At 37.1% G+C, this 19,824-nt stretch overlaps 2 protein-coding genes across 2 annotated transcripts in view; one reads left to right on the forward strand and one right to left on the reverse strand.

Annotated features, from left to right (window-relative positions):
- Positions 1 to 17,971, reverse strand: part of C2H1orf141 (chromosome 2 C1orf141 homolog) — a 182,634-nt gene extending 164,663 nt beyond the window's left edge. The window contains exon 1 of the mRNA XM_034653653.1: positions 17,841 to 17,971. The gene's annotated coding sequence lies outside the window, so the exon portion shown is untranslated. The remainder of the gene's footprint in view (positions 1 to 17,840) is intronic.
- Positions 17,680 to 19,824, forward strand: part of IL12RB2 (interleukin 12 receptor subunit beta 2) — a 74,960-nt gene continuing 72,815 nt past the window's right edge. The window contains exon 1 of the mRNA XM_034653652.1: positions 17,680 to 18,169. The gene's annotated coding sequence lies outside the window, so the exon portion shown is untranslated. The remainder of the gene's footprint in view (positions 18,170 to 19,824) is intronic.

Genomic DNA, 19,824 nt, shown 5'->3' on the forward strand with positions numbered 1-19,824 from the left:
CTTCTTCTTGTCTATCTCATATTTTCACATCCTTTATTTAAAAAAAAAATTCATTTATTTATTTTAGAGAGCGAGAGAGCAAAGGGAGGGCCAGAGGAAAGGGAAAGAATCCTCAAGCAGACTCCCTGCTGAGCACAGATCCCAATGCTGAGCTCAAATCCAGGACCCTGAGATCATGACCTAAGCTGAAATCAAGAGTCAGACACTTAACCTACTCAGCCACCCAGGTATCCCACATTTCCACATCTTTTAAAGGCTAGGTCCCAAGAACTTTATAAAATCCCTGGATGATCTCATATACTTTCATGTTTTCAATCACTACCTTCATGATGATGATCTTAACATCTTAAATATTAGCTAGATCTCTCCTCAAAGTTTCAGGCTTGTATAGCCAGCTGCCACCTAGACATCCCCCATCAGACCCCCAAACGGTCTCAAACTCATCATGTCCAAAGATGAACTCATTTATCCAGACCTGACGCTCCTCAGGTTTCTTAATCTCCCAAGCTATCTTAGACTCATTATCTTCTGTGACATTCCATGATCTCCTGGTCAAGTCTTAGAGTATGTTCCTAAATGTCTCTTAATTCAGTCCTCTCCTCTGCATCTCTCTGCCCGACTTGCAGAGTACTCATTCTCTCCTTCCTTCAAGTCATTCTCCTCTCTATTTATCTTAAAATGTAGTGACTTAAAAAGAGGATGAGGACAATGTTTTCAGTCCCTCAACAGTGTCTATATACTTCAGGATAATTACACTTCCCTAAACATAACATGCCCTTCCTTTATCCTCTTTCTGAAAGACCCTTCCCATATTATCAGCCTGCCGGTCTCTTGTCCATGTAATCCTTCAATTATCTTTGATGAGTGCTCTTCATGTGCAAAACACTGGGATCTATCTCTGCTTTTCACAAGATGGCCACTTTCATAGAATTTATTTATAGGTCTCTTTTTTCCCTCAGCTTTACTGAGGTATAATTGAGAAATAAAAGATATTTAAAGTATACAACATGATGATTTGATATAAATATGCATTGTGAAAGGATCCCCCCACCATCAAGTTAATTAATACATATATCATCTCACATATTTATCTTTGTGGGTGTGAGAACATTTAAGTTTACTCTTCAAGCAAATTTCAATATGTGTCTCTTATCTCTTCCTTGTGGGTTTATCATAATCTTCAACCTATATCAGGCATTTAACAAATAGTTACTAATGGAATGGATGGATGAATCTTTCATGGATCCTCACAAAGGACAAATGAGTATCTTCCCAATCTGACTCACCTTATATTTCAGCTCATTTCCCAGCATCCTAACTCATGAATCTTATTTCACAGAAATATCTCAAACCTTCCCAAGCTCAACATGGACTTTGACTCCTTATTCTAACCATCCTATTCCATCTCCATGGATGGTCTCTCCACACTCCTTGGGCCTACAAAGTTCCTATTCATCCTTCTAGACCCACCTCAAGTGTTACATCCTGTGCAACTCTATTTTTGATCCCTTCAAAATGAGTTAGATACTCTTCTGATTATTCCCTTAGCAAAGCATACATTCTAAAACTTACTCTCGCACATATGTTGTGGGGTCTTTTGTAAATATATCTTTATATCTGTTTTCTTCACCAAAATGAGAAAAGACTGAGGACATGAAATGTTTACATATCTTGGTGTTCTTAGCCATTGGCACTGTAAACCAAATGAATGGTTGCATGGCTAAACAAATGTTCAAACATAGACTTTAGGAAGACTAAATTGGCAAAAGAGTAAATAGAATTAAAATACAAAGACAATGGGTGCTTGGGTGGCACAGTAGTTTAAGTGTCAGACTCTTGGTTTCAGCTCAGGTTGTGATCTCAGGGTCGTGAGATCGAGCCCTGCATTGGGCTCTGCGCTGAGCTCAGAGCCTTCTTAAGATTGTCTCCTTCTCCCTCTGCCCCTCTCACTCATTCTCTCTCTCTCTCTCTCTCTCAAGTAAATAAATAAATCTTTAAAAAAAATACGAAGACAATGAAGACCTGAATTAGGATGCTGCTAGTATTGATACAAATACTAAGAACATCAAAGTGTCAAGGTTAAAAGGATTTGACAGTCAAGCAAAAGTTAAGAAGGAGAAAGAAAAACAAAATTAATTGTAGGTCAATTTTAGTCAGTTATGCACCTCCGAAAATCTGAAGAATGCTAAGGCATTCATTCCTTAAAAAAATGCACATATGCTCATTCACAAACTTTTTTGCAAATTAAATCAGGAGATTCCTTTCCTAAACATATCCCACTCAAGTTCAGATATCACTACTTTAAAGTTGTGAGATTAGATGGTTTGGAGAACGGTGACACAATTAACCAAGCTACAAACAACTTGAAAAATAGCTGGTTAGAGGAGTGGAGGGGAAGTTGGGTTTTGAGAAAACAGAAGACCTTAGAGTTTGCATGGTTTTGACACCCTTGGGGAGAGCCTTATGGAGCATGTGTAATTTCTAAGAATGCTGAAGCTTATTTGAATCCTGAGGCACTGCTATATAACAGCAGGTTACTTAGAAGTTAACCCAACTGAGCACCTAGCTAATAAAACTTAATTTTTTTATGCACCTTCCACAACAAAGTGAAAAAGATCAGCTTGTAGAATATGCAAAAGAAAATCATTACTTTAAAGGCTAATTTAAATTATGAATCCAAATAAGCATTTCTTTATGAGAGAATTGGTAGATACATTCCTTCATCTTGAACATCAAGGTTTACTGTGTTGAGTTTTAAATGCTAATGGGCTCCAGAGGCAGCGATGTTCATTAGATAGTTTAAATAATTATTAGAAAAGAAACTGAAATTGAGATACAGATTTGAGAGTCATTCCTGCTGAGAAATGAATTTCACATACCTAAGTATGAGATTACCAAGTGTGATAGGCAGAATTCTACAATGGCCCCATGGTTCCTGCTCCCTTGTATTCACACTTTTGTGTAATCCTCTCTCCTTGGGTGGAGCCTGTGACCTATTTCTAACCAATAAAACATGGTAGAAGTGATAGGTTATCATTCCTATAATTATGTCACCTTATATGGCAAATGTGAAAATATTTTGCAGATGTAATTAAGGTCCAAAATCAGTTAACTTTGAATTAATCAAAAGGCAGATTATCTTGATAGACTTAACCTAATGAGATAAGCCCTTTCAACGAGGAACTGAAGCCCTTCCTGAGTTTGAAGAAATTCTCTCCTGCTGGCCTTGAAGAAGCAAGCCATCATGAGTTCTACAGCTGCATGGAAATTAATCCCGCCAACAATTCTGCAAACTTGGAAGAGGACCCCAAGTCTCAGATTATACCACAGCCCTGGTCAACACTTTGGCTACAGTCTGTGAGAACCCAGCTGAGCTGTACCTAGACTACTCATTCATCACAACTGTAAGGCAAAAAATATCTATTATTTTAAACTGTTACATCAGGGGCAATTTGTGATGTAACAGTAGAATACTAACACACCAAAGGAAGAAGAATATGGAGAGAACCAAACAGGACTGAAAAAAATTTTGTCAAATATACCTACATCTGAGTGACTGGGAAAAGAAACAGGGAAAGTAATGGCTATTAAAAAGAGGTGGTTGTCTTCATTTGGACTTCTATAACAAGAATATCGAAGACTGGGTGGCTTAAACAACAAATAATTCTCACAATTTTAGAGGCTAGAAGTTTGATATCAGGGTATCAGCATAGTCAGATGCTAGTAAGAGTCTTTTTCTTGGTTTTATCACAGTGAGAGAGAGCTTGGTCTCTTTAACCCTTTATAAGGTACAAATCCCATCCTGGAGGCTCCCCTGCAATGGCCTCATCCAAACCTAATTCTCAAAGACCCCACCTCCAAATATGATCACATTGGGGATTAAGGCTTCAACATATGAATCTGGGGTGAGGAAATACAAACATTCCATCCGCAGCAGGTGGAGACTTCCAGATAATAATACAGCAGCAGACACAGGTTTGTGTTTCTCAATCCAAACATGCAGAAATTCTAAATATATTTTTTAATTGTTTAAAATACAGAGCCAGCAATACCTAATTAGAAAACAGAGTCAAAAGATTTCATTTATAATAGCAAGAAACAATAAAGTAAGTTGGAATCAATATAATAAGTAACACCAGGACTTTACATAGAAAATTTTAAGTAAAAATTATCTATAAAATAACCATAGCATACATATAGTTTGAGATTTTAAAGCACAGAAAGAATGAAATATTATTTAAAAATTCCCTCCCACCCTTCGCTAGCCACTTCATTCCCTTCTCCAGGAGCAACCACTTTTAGTTTCTCATGCATTCTTTCACAGATATCCTAGGCATACACAGGCAAATGTATATTTTTCCTAATTTTGCAAAATGACAGTATAGTAGAATGTTTGGCACCCCATTTTTCTTCACTTGTCAATATATCTGAGGATAATTTCATATCCAGACATATGAAATTGCCTCATTCTTTTGAAGTGTACCATTGTATTCCATTTACACAATCCATTCCCTATAAATGCAAATTGGTACAAACAATGCCGTTGTGAAAAATCTCTGTACCTAAACTGTTTTCCACAATTTCATGTGTAAGAATATCTCAAGTTCAAATTGCTAGAAGAGGAATTGTTAAGTCAAAGGGTATGTGCATTTAAAATTTTGATAAATAAGCCAAATAGCCCTCCGTAGAAGTTACACTAATTCACATTCCCACCAGCAATGTAGGCCTGTGCTTGTTTTCTCCCAACATATTCCCTCTTCAGTGTTTTTTAAAAAATTTTATCTTTGTCAATATGACAGGTGAAAACGGTCTCATGCAAATGGCAACCACAGAGAGATACCACTTCACATACACTAGGATCTAGCTTATAATCAGACAGATAAGAAGTTTTGGTGAAGGACCCTCATACATTGTTGATGGTAGAAATTTTAAACGATGCAGCTACCTTAGAAAACACTTTGGCAGTTTCTCAAAAATTTAAACATGGAGTTACTATTAGATCCAGCAATTTTATCCCTAGGAATACACCCAAGAAAAATGAAAACGTATATCCACACAAGAATTTGTATACGAATGCTCATAGCAGCATCATTCCACCAAAAGACGTAAACAACCAGAATGTCCATCAGCTGATGAATGGATAAACAAAGTGTAGTATAGCAATACAAGAGAATAATATTATTCAACCATAAAAAGGAGTAAAGAAATACTACATGCTACAACACAGATGAACTTTAAAAACATTATGCTAAGTAAAAGAGGCCAGCCACAAAAGACCACATTTGATTTCATTTACATGAAATGTCCAAAATAAGCAAATCCAGAGTTACAGACAGTAAGTAGATAAGTGGTTGCTCAGGGTCAGATGGGATGGAGGGGTTGGAGGGGATGGCTAAAGGTTACAGTGTTTCTTTGGGGAGTGAAGAAAACAGTCTAAAGTTGATTGTGGGGATGGTTGCACAACTCTGTAAATATACTAAAACCACTGAATTACACACTTTAAATGACTAAATTATATGGTACATGAACTATATCTGAATGTATCTCAGATTGTTACAAAAAAATGGTCTCGGCAAAGTTTTAATTTGCATTGCTATTATTAAGTGTGAAGTTGAGCGTCTCTCCATATATTTGTTTGCCTTTCAGTTATTCTGTGATTTATCTATTTATATCCATTACTAGTTTTCTATTCATTTTTTTCCTAATCAATTTATTGTTCTTTGTACATTTTAGCTACATTGAGATGCTTTACAGATTGGCAAAAATTAGAAAGTTGGTGTGGTAGGCAGAAAAATGCCCCCCCCCAATCTACATTCTAATCCTCAGAACCTGTGACTAGATTAGGTTAATGGCAAAAGAGAATTAAGGCTGCAGGTGGAATTAAAGTTGTTAATGACTTGATCTTGAGACAGGGAGATTAACCAGGCAGGCCCAGCGTCCTTAAATGTAAACAAGGAAAGCATAAGAGAGTGTCAGAGTGATATAATATGAAAAACACTTGACTGGACATTGCTATCTTTAAAGATGGAAGGGAGCCATGAGCCAAGGAAAGCAAGTAGACTGTAGAAGCTGGGAAAGACAAGAAAATGGATTCTCCCTTAGAGTCTCCAGAAGAAAATGCAGCCCTGCCAACACACTGGTTTTAGCTCAGCAAGACCCATTTTAGACTTTTGACCTCCAGAGCTGTAAAAATTTGTGTTGTTTTAAGCCACCAAGCTTGTAGTAATTTGTTGCAAAGCAATAGGAAAGTAATACAATGACTAATATAAATCCTGAAAAGGATGAGGAGAAACAAATATCTTCATATATCACTCATGTGAATGGCAACTGGTACAGACAATTTTGGAGAGCAATGTTGTGGGACTTAGTGCAACTTAAGTGTGTACATCACTTATGACCCAGCGCTTCTATTTCTGGGTATACACCTCAAAGAAACATCTACATGCATGCACAAGAGACATACAAAAGGCTGTTTATTCTTCAGGTATTATTTGTGGTAGCAAGGAGTTAGAGGCAACCGAGAAGCCCATTATTAGTACAAGTACGGATGTGGAAATTTGGGTTTATACTTTTGATGGAATACCATGCAGCAAACTGAAACAATGCACCAAAGCTACTTGCAACAACATGGACTGATCATAATTTTATTTCTCCTTAAAACATGTTTAAAGAGGAATAAGATTCTTTTTAAAGATATTTCATTAAAAACAGCATAGGGGTGCCTGGGTGGCACAGCGGTTAAGCGTCTGCCTTCAGCTCAGGGCGTGATCCTGGCATTATGGGATTGAGCCCCACATCAGGCTCTTCCACTATAAGCCTGCTTCTTCCTCTCCCGCTCCCCCTGCTTGTGTTCCCTCTCTCGCTGGCTGTCTCTATCTCTGTCAAATAAATAAATAAAATCTTTAAAAAAATTAAAAAAATAATAAAAAAATAAAAACAGCATAAATTTATAAAATAATACCATTTGTTTAAATTTTAAAATAGAAAAATGTTACATATTTATCACAAATTCATATGCATATAAATAAGCACTAGGAATATAAATTGGAAAGACACTATGTAAATGAGGACATCAATGGGGTAGGAGCGAGAATAGAACGGAGATGGAGGTTAAGAGAGGAAAAAAGGCAACAAAACAAGGGTGGCTCAGATGTTTAAGCATCTGCCTTCAGCTCAGGTCATGATCCCAGAATGGTGGAACCCCATATCAGGCTCCATGTTCAGCAGGAAGTCTGCTTCTCTCTCTCCCTCGCCCACCACCCCCACCTCATGTTCTCGCTCTCTCTCTCTCTCTCAAAGGAATAAATAAAATCTTTAAACAAATAAAAAGACAAAACAAAAAGTTAAAAGGGGTATGAACAAGTCTTACCAAAAAAAAGAAAGAGGACTCAAATGAAATCAGAATGAAAGAGTAGATGTTTCAACTGATACCAAAGAAATACAAGGAGAGTGCATCAGTAATCAAAAACCTGCCAACAAAAAAAAGTCCAGGACGAGCTGGTTTCACTGGTGAATTTTAACAAATATTTAAAGAACTAATGCCAGTCTTCAAACTCTTCCGGATAATAAAGAGGAAGCAACATGCCAATCTCATTCTATGAGGCTAGCATTACCCTGATACCAAAATCAGACAAGGCCACTACAAGAAAAGAAAATTACAGGCCAACATCCCTGATAAACATAAATGTAAAAATTCTCAAAATACTAGCAAACCAAAGTCAACAATACATTAAAAGGATCATAGACATAATCAAGTTGGATTTATTCCAAGGATACATGGGTGGTTCAACATTTACAAATCAACCGATGTGATACACCACATTAACAAGTGAAGGATAAAAATCATATGATCATATCTCAATAGATTCAGGAAAAACACCTGACAAAATTCAAGGTCCGTTCATGATAAAAAAAAAAAAAAACTCTCAACAAAATGGGTATAGAGGGAACATACCTCAACATAATAAAGGCAATATATGACAAGCCCACAACTAACATCATACTCAATGGTGCAAAGCTGGAAGCTATCCTCTAAGATCAGGAACACAAGAGGAATGCCCACTATCACGACTTTTATTCAGCATGGTACCAGGTGTCCTAGCCAGAGCAATTATGCAAAAAAAGAAACAAAAGACATCCAAATTGGAAAGGAAGAAGTAAAACTGTCTCTACTTGCAGATATATTATATATACAAAACCCTAAAGACTCCACCACAAAACTGTTAGAAATAATTAATGAATTCAGTAACTTTGCAAGATACAAAATCAATATACAAAATTCAGTTAGGTATCTATACACTAGAGACTCTAAGAAAATAGTCCCACTTACAAATGCATCTAAAAGAATAAAATACCTAGGAGTAAATTTAATCAAGGAAGTGAAAGACCTGTATACTGAAAATTATGACATGGGTGAAAAAAATTAAAGAAGACATAAATAAGTGGAAAGATATTCTGTGCACATGGATTGGAAGAATTAATATTGTTAATGTCCATACTAACCAAAGCAATCTACAGTTCAATGCAATCCCTATCAAAATCCCAATGGCATTTTTCATTTGTAATAGAACAAACAATCCTAAAAGTCTTAAATTTGTATGGAACCACAAAAGACACCAAATAGCAAAGAAATCTTGAGGAAGAAGAACAAAGCTGGATATATCACACTTTCTAATCTCAAACTATATTACGTTATAACAATCAAACATAAATGGATAGCCACACACAAAAAAAAATAAAACAAGACCACTATCTTACTACATGCAAAAAAATTAACTCAAAATGGATTAAAAACTTGGACATGAGACCTGAAATTATAAAATTCCTAGAAGAAAACATAGGCAGCAATTTCCTTGATAACAGTCTTGGCAATAATTATTTGGATTTGACACCAAAAGCAAAGGCAACAAAAGCAAAAATAAGTAAATAGGACCACATCAAACTAAAAGGTTTCTACAAAAGAAATCATCAAAATAATGATAATGAAAAGGCAACATACTGAATGGGAGAAAATATTTGCAAGTCATATAGCTTATAAGGGGTTAATATCCAAAATATATAAAGAACTTATACAACTCAGTACCAAAATAATAATAACAATAATCTGATTAAAAAATTGGCAGAGAATCTGAATAGACAATTTTTCAAAGAAGACAGAGATGCTCAATAGGCACATGAAAAGGTGCTCAACATCACTAATGATCAGGGAAATGCAAGTCAAACCCATAATGAGATATCACCTCACACACGTGTTAGAATGGCTATTAATAAAAAGACAAGAAATAACAAGAGTTGGTGAGAAATGCAGAAAAGGGAACCCTTGTGCACTGTTGGTAGGGATATAAATTTCTACACTATGGAAAATAGTATAGAGTTTCCCCCAAAAATTAGAAGTAGAACTAACATATAATCCAGTAATTTTACTTCTGGGAATTTAGCTGAAGGAAACAAAGACACTAACTCAAAAAGATATCTGCACCCCCACGTTCACTGCAGCATTTTTTATAATAGCCAAGATACAGAATAGCCAAGATATGGAAGCAACTTAAATGTCCATTGATGGATAAATAGATAAAGAAGTTGTGGTACACAGACATATGCCAGAATATTATTAAGCCACTTGCAACAACATGGATGGACCTTTAGGGAATTATGCTAAGTGAAATAAGTCACACAGAAAGACAAATACTGTATGATCTCACTTACATGTGAAATCTAAAAAACAAACAAATACTGAACTCATAGCTACAGAGAATAGACTGTAATTGCCAGAGGCCAACAGTGGGTGGTGGGTGAGATGGGTGAAGGGGGTCAAAGGTACAAACATCCAGTCATGAAATAAACATGTCCTCGGGATATAATATACAGCATGTAAGTGAGTAATAATACTGTATTGTATATTTGAATTTTGCTAAGATAGTAAATCTTATAAGTTCTCATCACAAGAAAAACAAATTTGTAACTCTACATGGTGATGAATATTAACTAGATTTATTGTGGTAATCATTTTGCAATATACACATATATTTAGGCATTCATCTTATACATCTAAAATGAATATAATCTTATATGTCAATTATATCTGAATAAAAAATTATAAACATACACTTTTCTTGATGCTGAAATTCTATTTCCAAAATCTTATGAAATAGCCACATATGTTCATAACATATATCTAAGCTATATAAAGAGTGTTTCTTGCATTATCATGTGTAATAATAGAAAACTACAAATAAAATGTCCATTAGAATGGAAACAGTGCATGAATTGTGGCTTATTTGTACCATAGATATAATGAAATTGCTTAAGAAAAGTATGAGGTAGATTTAAATATCTTGACATGGAAAGAACTCCAAGATGAATAATGCTAATAAAGGAACAATACATAGTGTATGGTCCTAAGTACACTCACACAAATAAAGGTGTATCTTTGATAATACAATGAATAGAAGTGGTCTAGAGATTAAAAACTGTTAATAGTAGACCCAGGTCAAAGTTGTGTTTGCTTAAAACTTTGCACAAACTGAAAAAACAGAAAGTGTCACTCTCAAAGTATGGTATAAAAGGACTGATAGAGATGATGAGAGAACGAAAATCTCCCTAAACCAAAGGCTGACAATTGTTGAGTTTGCGATGGGGATGGGGAACAAAGGGACTGTTCATATTGTCTTTCACTCTTCTGTATTCTTGAATCTTGACCAAAAAAAAGGAGGGGGCTGATGTATTAATTGTAATAAAAGGGGGGGAGTAGGACTTTAAAAGATAATTGCATGCTGTGTACTTCATATACTAACAATTATACTCAATACAATTCTATACATCTAGGGCAGGGTCGCCAAATATTTTCTATAAAGGGCCAGATAGCAAATATTTTAGCCTTTGTAGATCACATAATTTTTACAATCTCTAGGGTTCAGTAAACTAAAATATTAAATGGGCAAAGAAGCACAATAAATGTGATTCCTAAGTAGGAGAAAAATCAGACAATAGAAATAAACCTAGAAATAGCAGAAATGATAGAAATGGAAGACAAGAACTTTACACAACTATTATAAATGTAATTGAGGATTTAAATAATAAGAGATTTGGAAGCTTATAAAAACAATCAAATGGAACTTGTAGAGCTGATAAATATTTTGATATCTTATACGAAATTAATTGGATGCATTTAACAGATTTGACACTGCAGATAAAAGAGCAATAAACTTGAAGACATAGCAATAGAAACTATCTGAACTAAAGAAAAGAGAGGGAAAGAAGCTGGAAAAAAAGAATAAAGCCTCAGTGAACAATATAAAGCACTCTAAAATTATGTAATTGGAATCTAGGAACATGGACAGAAGAAATATTTGAAGAAATAATATCTGAAAAATTTTCCAAAGTCAACAAAAACTAAAAAAACTAACCAACCAAACAAAAATACCCCACAGATCTAAGAAGTTCAACAAACACTAAGCAGAAACACCAAGGAAACCACACAGGAGCACATCAAAATACAATACTGAAAATCAGTGATAAGAAGATCTCGAAGGGGTTGAGAGAAAGAAAGACATTACATACAACAGAACAAGATGAGAGTTCCACTGACTTCTCTTCAGAAACAAGGCAAGCCAGAAGACTGTGGAATAGTATCTTTAATGTGCTAGGGAGAAGAAACCTGTCATTTCATATACAGTAAAAAATTTCTTCAGAAATGAAGGTTAAATAAAAACATTTTTAGACAGACAAAAACAGAAAATTTGTCACTAACATATCTGCACTATAGGAAATGTTAAAGGAATTTCTTTAAAAGTGAAATGATACCTCATGGAAACTTTGATCTCTACAAAGGAATGAAGGGTGCTGGTAATCATAGATATGTGGGAAAAAAAAGTTTTGTTTTCTATTTTTAAATTTCTTTTTAAAAGATAAATAGTTAAAACAGAAGTAGTAACAATGTATTGTGGGTTTGTATTATATATGAAAGTAAAATGTACAGTTGCAATAGCACAGAAGATATGAAGATAAAAGCATATTGTAAAGTTCTTAAACTACACACTATTTGAAGGTACCCTTTGATAAATTGATAATACATATTTGTAAAAACTACCAGACATATGAAAAGATGTTTGTAGTGAAGGATATACAGTTTAAAATAATGAGATACCATTTCTCATCTGTTAGATTCATAAAAATTACAGAAGATAGATACCATTCACTGTTAGTGATAATGTTGTACACTAGTAGGAATGTGAATCACTACAATTTGGATAAAAATCTGCCATAGTCCATTAAAGTGAAAAAGCTCATACTCTTTGATTCAACAAAGCATATGTGAGATTCTGTTACAAACAGAATTCTGTTACAAACAGAATCTATCTATTCTATTACAAACACATAAAAGTTCCACATATCTGTGTATGTATATGTATAAAACTATTCTTATTTTGGTGAATATATTATATTCTTGTTTGGGGGAAAAGTAAAAAACAAACAAACCCTAAAGATCTATAAATAATAGTTAACTAAATCTTAGTACATACACAGTATGATAAATTATGGCTATTGAAAACAGAATTAGATCAATTATGTATATTATGGAATGAAGTTTATGCCATGTGGTAAAGAAAAACAAAACAAAGATAGGTGGATAGATAGATAGATGAATAATTGCATGGCTCAATTTTTGTTTTAATGTAGGGGGGGAAGCATATCATGCTTTTATACGCCTATAAGGCATGAAGAAAAATGTGGAAATATTCTCACAAAACTATTACTTTTGGAGAAGAGACTGGAGGGGAGAGGAGAAATTATTAAAATTTGGTATTACTCTATTTTGTATGACTTGCAGAAAAGGACACTTAATTGAGATTCTTCCTGTCTCTGTTTTAGCAGAGATCCTATAGGACAAAATAAAAAATCCTAACACATCGCCAGCAGATCAGACCATTGACTTCTGGCATCTCGCATGGTTCTTCTTTACAAAGGGGAGCATTCTCTGTTTCTGTTCCAGCACTTCACATTGTGGGAGGCGTGTGGGGTATAGTTAACATGTATTTTGGGATTACAAGCAGAAGGGTCATATCCCACTAGGTAGCCACCGCTGCTCACTTCCGAGAGCTTGGCTCTGAGCTGGTTGCAGTGACAGGACAGGATTTTGGCTGTTTCACTTGGGAAATCAGGGACTATCTTCTATATATGGGAACCACGGAGCGAAGGCATATTTGGAGCCTCAAATAATGAAATACAAATAGAATGTTAATGCTCACTAAGCGTCCATGTTCCAGAGTGTTCTTTGTTAGGCTTCCATTGAGGAGCTCTATAACTAACTAACTAACTAACTAACTAACTAACTAACTGAAAATATGTGTGGTTTTGTGTAGAAATATTTGTGAGAAATTTGTCCTTTGTGAAACACTCTCCTCTTTATAAAAATGTGAAAAACACTTTCTCTTGGCCACCAAAGTTCTGCCTCTGTGTTACAAGGCATTATGTTGTGGAATCTGTGACTCCTATATAACTCCTGTGTCTCTTAGATTTAGCTACTGAGAATAGAAGAGCCAGATTGCAAATCAAGTTTACATTGTGTGGGACCTGTGGTTGTCAGGGTTTTAAATTTGCCTCATGTCTCACTTTACTCCTTAACCTTTATTTTCATTTAATAAGGCCAATGGCAACCTTGAAACCTCCTGAATAGACATTGCTCTTATCCAAGACATGGCATTTTCCAAGTGGTTTGTTCATCTGTAAACAACATCTGTGCTTGCTAAATGTCAATTGTAGAAATGTTGCAACTCCGCATTTTAAGAATCTTTGGGGATTACTAATAATCTAAGAATCTTGCACTACACTATTTTATTTAAGCCTTTCAACATATGATACTACAAATATGTTTAGGACCTGTATTGGTGTCCTATAAGTGTAACACTTTGAACAGATGAATAATTAAGTGAAAACTTTTAGAAATGAAACTTTTGCAAAGTGAAGCTGCAAGGGTGAATAATTAATCTTAGATTCCGATCCCCTTATTAAAGTAAAAGGTTCAAATACATCAAAACGTTCTTACCAAGTTTAACTGGTACCAGCATTTGCCTGATGCCCTAAATCACTCTGTTGGCAACCATCTCTTAGTACTTATTCTGACAAATGACACACAATTGTCATAGCACTGTATGAGTTAAGTATTTTTAGAACTTTTGGTATCAACAATGAAACAAAATAGATATGTAAAGGAATGGAAAAGTACCAGAAATGGAAACTGAAGCAGTATTTCCTAGAAAAGTCTTTGTCATTGTCACTGTGGTTATTCACTTAATTGAACTTTTGATTTGCAAGTACATTCATCTAACTACAGCTTTACAGAAGGCTATTTCACACCCATAGACTTAATAATCATATTAGGTTGATATTTTGGTTTGTATGTTAGGCTCTTATTTCATTAGGTTTTCTCCACTACTTAGGGCTTATTCTCAGAAACACAGAAGAAAGATTTTTTTTCTAACTACACAACCAACCCCTGGTAACAGACATGCATCTACTAGGGAAACCCCCAGATACTAAAAGAAAGAGAAGGAGGAAAAGGAAGAGAAAGGAAGAAAGAAAATATAAAGGCCTCTACAGTCTATCAAATAAAGAAGAGTTAAAAAAAAAAAAAAGGATGGTTAGATTCCATATGGAAGGGTCACCGGCTTGCTAAGAAAAACTACGTATAATTTTCCAACTACTTTTCTTTTAACTTGAAAGTTTTGAAGATTCAACACCACTTATAAATTGGTTGAGCAAAGAGGGTTAGATCTCTCTAGAACAAGTCAATTCAGCTCAATAAACATTTGCTGAGCACCTGTCATGTGCCACTCATTGTGCCAGGTGCTGAAGAGAAAAGAATAAGCAAGACAAATGTGGACCTTGCACTAATGGAGCTTACAACACAGGGAGGGAGCATGATGGATGAGACAACTGCTGTTATCAGAAACTATTAGCACAAGTCTTCCCACACTATTTAACCCTAATTGGATGATATATTTTTCTTAGATGTATAACTTCTTAGACTTAGATGATAACTTCTCTAATAATATTTATGTAAGATTGGTCATCCTGTTTATTTGAATCTAGGGAGAAGAAGAGAATAACGAAGGCCATCATTGTTGCCTGCATCTTATTCTTATAATTTGCTTTGTTTGCTTAACAATCAGATTCAGGGGTGCCTGGGTGGCTCAGTCATTAAGCGTCTGCCTTTGGCTCAGGGCGTGATCCTGACGTTCTGGGATCGAGCCCATCAGGCTTCTCTACTGGGAGCCTGCTTCTTCCTCTCCCACTCCCCCTGCTCTTGTGTTCCCTCTCTCACTGGCTGTCTCTCTCTCTGTCAAATAAATAAATAAAATCTTAAAAAACAACAACAACAACAAAAACAACAATCAGATTCGAGTCCTTTCTCCAATGCCTTCATCCATTCTTTTAAAGAAAATGGCTCAGGTGCATTTGGAACACCATCCCGTATCTGATTTAGCAAATCTGTAACATGACGCAATTAGAATGTTTTAGATTGTGCACTCCTTTAAAAAAAAGAAAGATTTATTTGTTTGACACAGAGAGAGAGAGAGAAGGAGAGAGGACAAGCAGGGGGAGCGGCAGGCAGGCAGAGGGAGAGGGAGAAGCCGGCTTCCCATTGAGCAAGGAGCCCAACATGAGGCTCAATCCCAGGACCCCGGAATCATGACCTGAGCTGAAGGCAGACGCTTAACCAACTGAGCCACCCAGGTGCCCCTATATTGTGCATTCCCTAGGGAAAAAAAGGATTGAGAATACATTGCCAATATATGTTTAGCTGTTTTTTTGCTTCCTCATAAATTTTGTATATGCATAAATAAATATGTATTACAAATAAATATTTACTATATATAGTAAAAAGTACACAAAATATAAATTAAACTTTAAAATGAGATAAAGACTAAAATACATTTTGGAATAATTTATTAACTAAATAAAAGCCTTTCTTTTTACTAAAAAAAATTGAAAAAATAAGCCAATCCATGAATTGTACGAGCTTATTCTAACATTTGGTTACCATAATTTTATTATCTCTGCCTTTGATTAGTTGTCCTTCAGAAACTACTGCATTTTCCTATTTTTTTAATAAATGGACTTAAAATTTGCTGAACTACTCAACTGAAACATTGAAATAGGATAGCAAATTGTTTCCAAGATTTTTTAAGCACTTACTTTTGTAGGTGACAAACATATAATTTTACTAACCCACCCCTCCCCCGGCACACGAAGTAATGGTAACATCTTGAAATATCTGTTTTCAAATGTTCTCTTCATAGCACCTTCTCACTCAGTGTTAAAATGTTATCTTTACCTTGAAGAGATGGTGATTTTTTCAGAAAAATCTCTTCAGTAACATACTGAGAGATGCACAACATTACAGAAAAGTTCAGCAAATTTAGAATATTTGCCTTTTTTGGTGAAAAAGATAAATAGCATAAAAAATAACCTAGTTTTTTTTTCATATGGTATTTTTAGTTTAATTTTTTAAAGAGTCTCCATACTGTCTTCCACAGTGACCGCATCAATTTATATTCCCACCAACAGTGCTCACCGAGTACTTTTTTTTCCACATCCTTTTCTTTTTTTTAAATAATTTTTATTTTGTTATATTAGTCACCATACAGTACATCCCCAGTAAAAATAACCCAGTTTTAACTAAGATAACTCTTTGACTTTCTTGCAAATGATTTTCACAATCATTCACCATTTCACTACACAGTAATGTTAAGATTCTACAACTTAAAGTTTTAATTTTTATCAAATTATTTACGGAGGCAAATTGCCGAAGTGTGTAAACTACAATATGTCACCGTCTCATAAAAACAATCTAGTGTGCATTGCTAATTCTAAAATGCACATTTTTTTTTTTTTTGTATTTAACATATCCCCAAATTGGGAGTCTTATGCCCACTGTCCAAACGGTAGGGGGATGTGGTTAGCTCTGCAGAAGCTCAGCAAACGGGTTGGTTTTAGTGGACTGGAAGAATAGTGCGGGGACAATAGTGGGACACTCTTAAGAAATGCTGCCTTATTAAAGCTCTTCTGGCACTGAGGATGATGCTGGGTGAAACAAAAAAAGGAATCAGGAGTGTTGGACTCAATGTGAATGCATCTGAAGAATATCTTAACCGATTTAGTCTGCTATTTCCTTTTATGAATGAACAAGAGTGTTAGATAATAAATACGTATTTCTAAACAAATCTAAAAGGGACATTTCAATAACATTTTAATCAAAAGTGTATTAAGTGATAAGAATGCATGTGTCATAGTTTATGTGACAGTTCTTATTTCTTACCGGTACGTAAAAATGGTATGTCGTATAGTTGATGGAATTCCTGGATTCAATAAATATTGTCATAAGTGAAGGGCACTGCTGTCACCCCCTCTGCATTTTGGGCAGCTTTCCCTCTTCCCTCAGAACCCTACTTACAACATACCGAACGTGGGACTATTTAGGGTCAGTGTCATGCCATCTATTAAATGTTCATTTCTTCTTTTTTTAGATAGTAGACCTAAACAAAAGCTCCAGGTTTTCGCGCGGCCCACTGGGGAGAGCGTGGCACCAGCGTGTGGTGAGAGCGGGCAGCCCAGAGCGCGGAGAGGAAGAACCCCTCAGAGGAAAGTTCTCACTCTAATAAGCGTCAACAACGTGGCTGCTCTGTGGCTGTGCAAGCCGAGGACACGGTTTTGTCGTGCTTGTCATACCCTGCACATAATTCACCGCGCCAATTCAGTCAGGCCGCGCTCAGTCGTACGCCAAAGCTTTACTGTCCGCCTTTTGTGGAGGGGGAAGGCAGGTGCGGAGCGATAATTACCTTGCTCAAGGAGACACCGGGAGCCCACCGGTGTCAGGACCCGGCCCCGGACGGCTGGGAGCGCGGCGTGGAAACCTCAGGCGCCGGCGGGGCCGGGCGTCCGGCCGCTGAAGGGTGCGGCCACATCCCCCGCTCGCCACCACATCCGCGAGCCCTGGCGGCGCCGCCGCGCCCACTCTCGGGGTCTGCCAGCCGCGCTCCGCGGACCCGGAGAGCGCAAGGCGCGCGCTGGCGGCGGGAAGCTCGCAGCGCCTGGGACTAGCGCGACACGTGCGCCCGGAGCGCCGGGAGGGCCGGCTGAGCCGCCGCCCGCAGACCCGCGACGCTCGGTGAGTGACCACTGGCTCGGCTGGGGTGGGGGCACCGGGGACCTCGGGACGCGGACCTAGCGGGTTCTGAATGCCTGGGGCTTCTGTGCCTCGCTTCTCCTGGGAGGCTTGGCGGCGAGGGGGACGGGGGGGGGGCGGGGGGCTCTCCTCGTCCAGGTGCTCACTCTCTGGGCGCTGATGTGTACGTGAGGGTGCCGGGTTGGAGTTCGGCCGGTTGGAGGGGAGAGGGCGCTCAGACTGAGCCTCCCAGGCGCTCCCTGGGGCAGGACGAAGAATGGTGGGCGCGTGGGGCAGGAGGGCTGGCGTCCGGGAAAGGGCAGAGGGCATCACTCAGGGTTATCTTGGTCCAGGCCCGCAGGCGTGACTCGGGCTAGAAAATAGGCCTTCTCTGACTAGAATACTGAGGAGTCTTAGTCTGGCAGAGGGAGTATACTGCCCCACAATGGGCAGCACTTTCCTGTGGCCTCTGTAGACAGACGAGGAGTCCCTACCTGGCCTGTTAGTTGCTAGTGGAATGTTCTGGGGCAAGCCAACTGGCTAGCCACTGGCCAGACTCAATTTTCTTATCTGTGAAATGTCTTTAGGAAGGTCCTTCTCACTTAGTTAAGGGGCGCTAAATATAAGGATTCTAAGAGATTAAGTATCTGCATGATTAGATCGACACCTGAAGCATCTTATTAACTCAGAAGCATACAAAAAGACTTTCCCCAGGTATGTCTAGAGAATAGGACAAAATTTGTCTTTATTCCTTAACTCTGGATAATTGTTATAATCCCTTACATGTATATCCTGTGTGGATAAAAGTCATTGATGAGCCCCTACTATGTACCTGTCCTTTGAATATATACTGGTGATTCTTTAAAACTGTTGATTCTTTATATGATTCTTTAAAAGTTGGTGAAGTTGTTATTAGTATTCTCATTTTACAGATATGGAAACTTTCACACTTTCACAGAGATGGTAAGTTACAGGTTTCTGGCTCCAAACTCTGTGCTTCTTGCCTTTGCACCTCTAGGCTCATAACATTATATCCACTTCCAGTTGGACAAACACTACATTCTCATTTCCCATGAACTTTAGAAATGGTACAGTGCCCTATTTCTCTGTCCAGCGACATGACCAGAGCAGCGAAGAGCTGACACTCTTCTCCCCTATGGTATTGTAAAATCCTCAGTCATTACCAGCACTTTGTTAGGCATGAAAGGCTCTGTAAGAGTCTGCAACATTCCTTTTTGATGTGTCTTGTTTCTTGAATGTCATGATGATTACATAGGATGGTCAATTCCCAAATTATGGCGAGCTCTGAATCCTGTGTTAGAATGAGTTCTAGGCTGAAAAAAAAAATCTAAAGCATATGTAAGATTTTTATAGGAGAAGAATCCTCTCAGTAGATGTTGCATTATCATTTCTCAAGCGTGGACTTATTTTTACATTACTACACCTGCTTTGTTTTCTGGTTATCTGTCATCTTTGTAATAACACGCAGCACTGCTCTCAACTTCTACATGTAAATTTGTGCAGACCAACATAAATAGAAAGCCAAATCCCAAAGAAGGCTTGTCCAGTGCCCTTTGCTCTTGGAATCGTGGTGCTGTTTGCTAATGGTAACAATGATTTTTTTAAAGATACAAATATGTATTGAATAGCTATTATGT

This window comes from Ailuropoda melanoleuca, chromosome 2 (assembly GCF_002007445.2).
Source record: "Ailuropoda melanoleuca isolate Jingjing chromosome 2, ASM200744v2, whole genome shotgun sequence".
Lineage (NCBI taxonomy): Eukaryota > Metazoa > Chordata > Mammalia > Carnivora > Ursidae > Ailuropoda > Ailuropoda melanoleuca.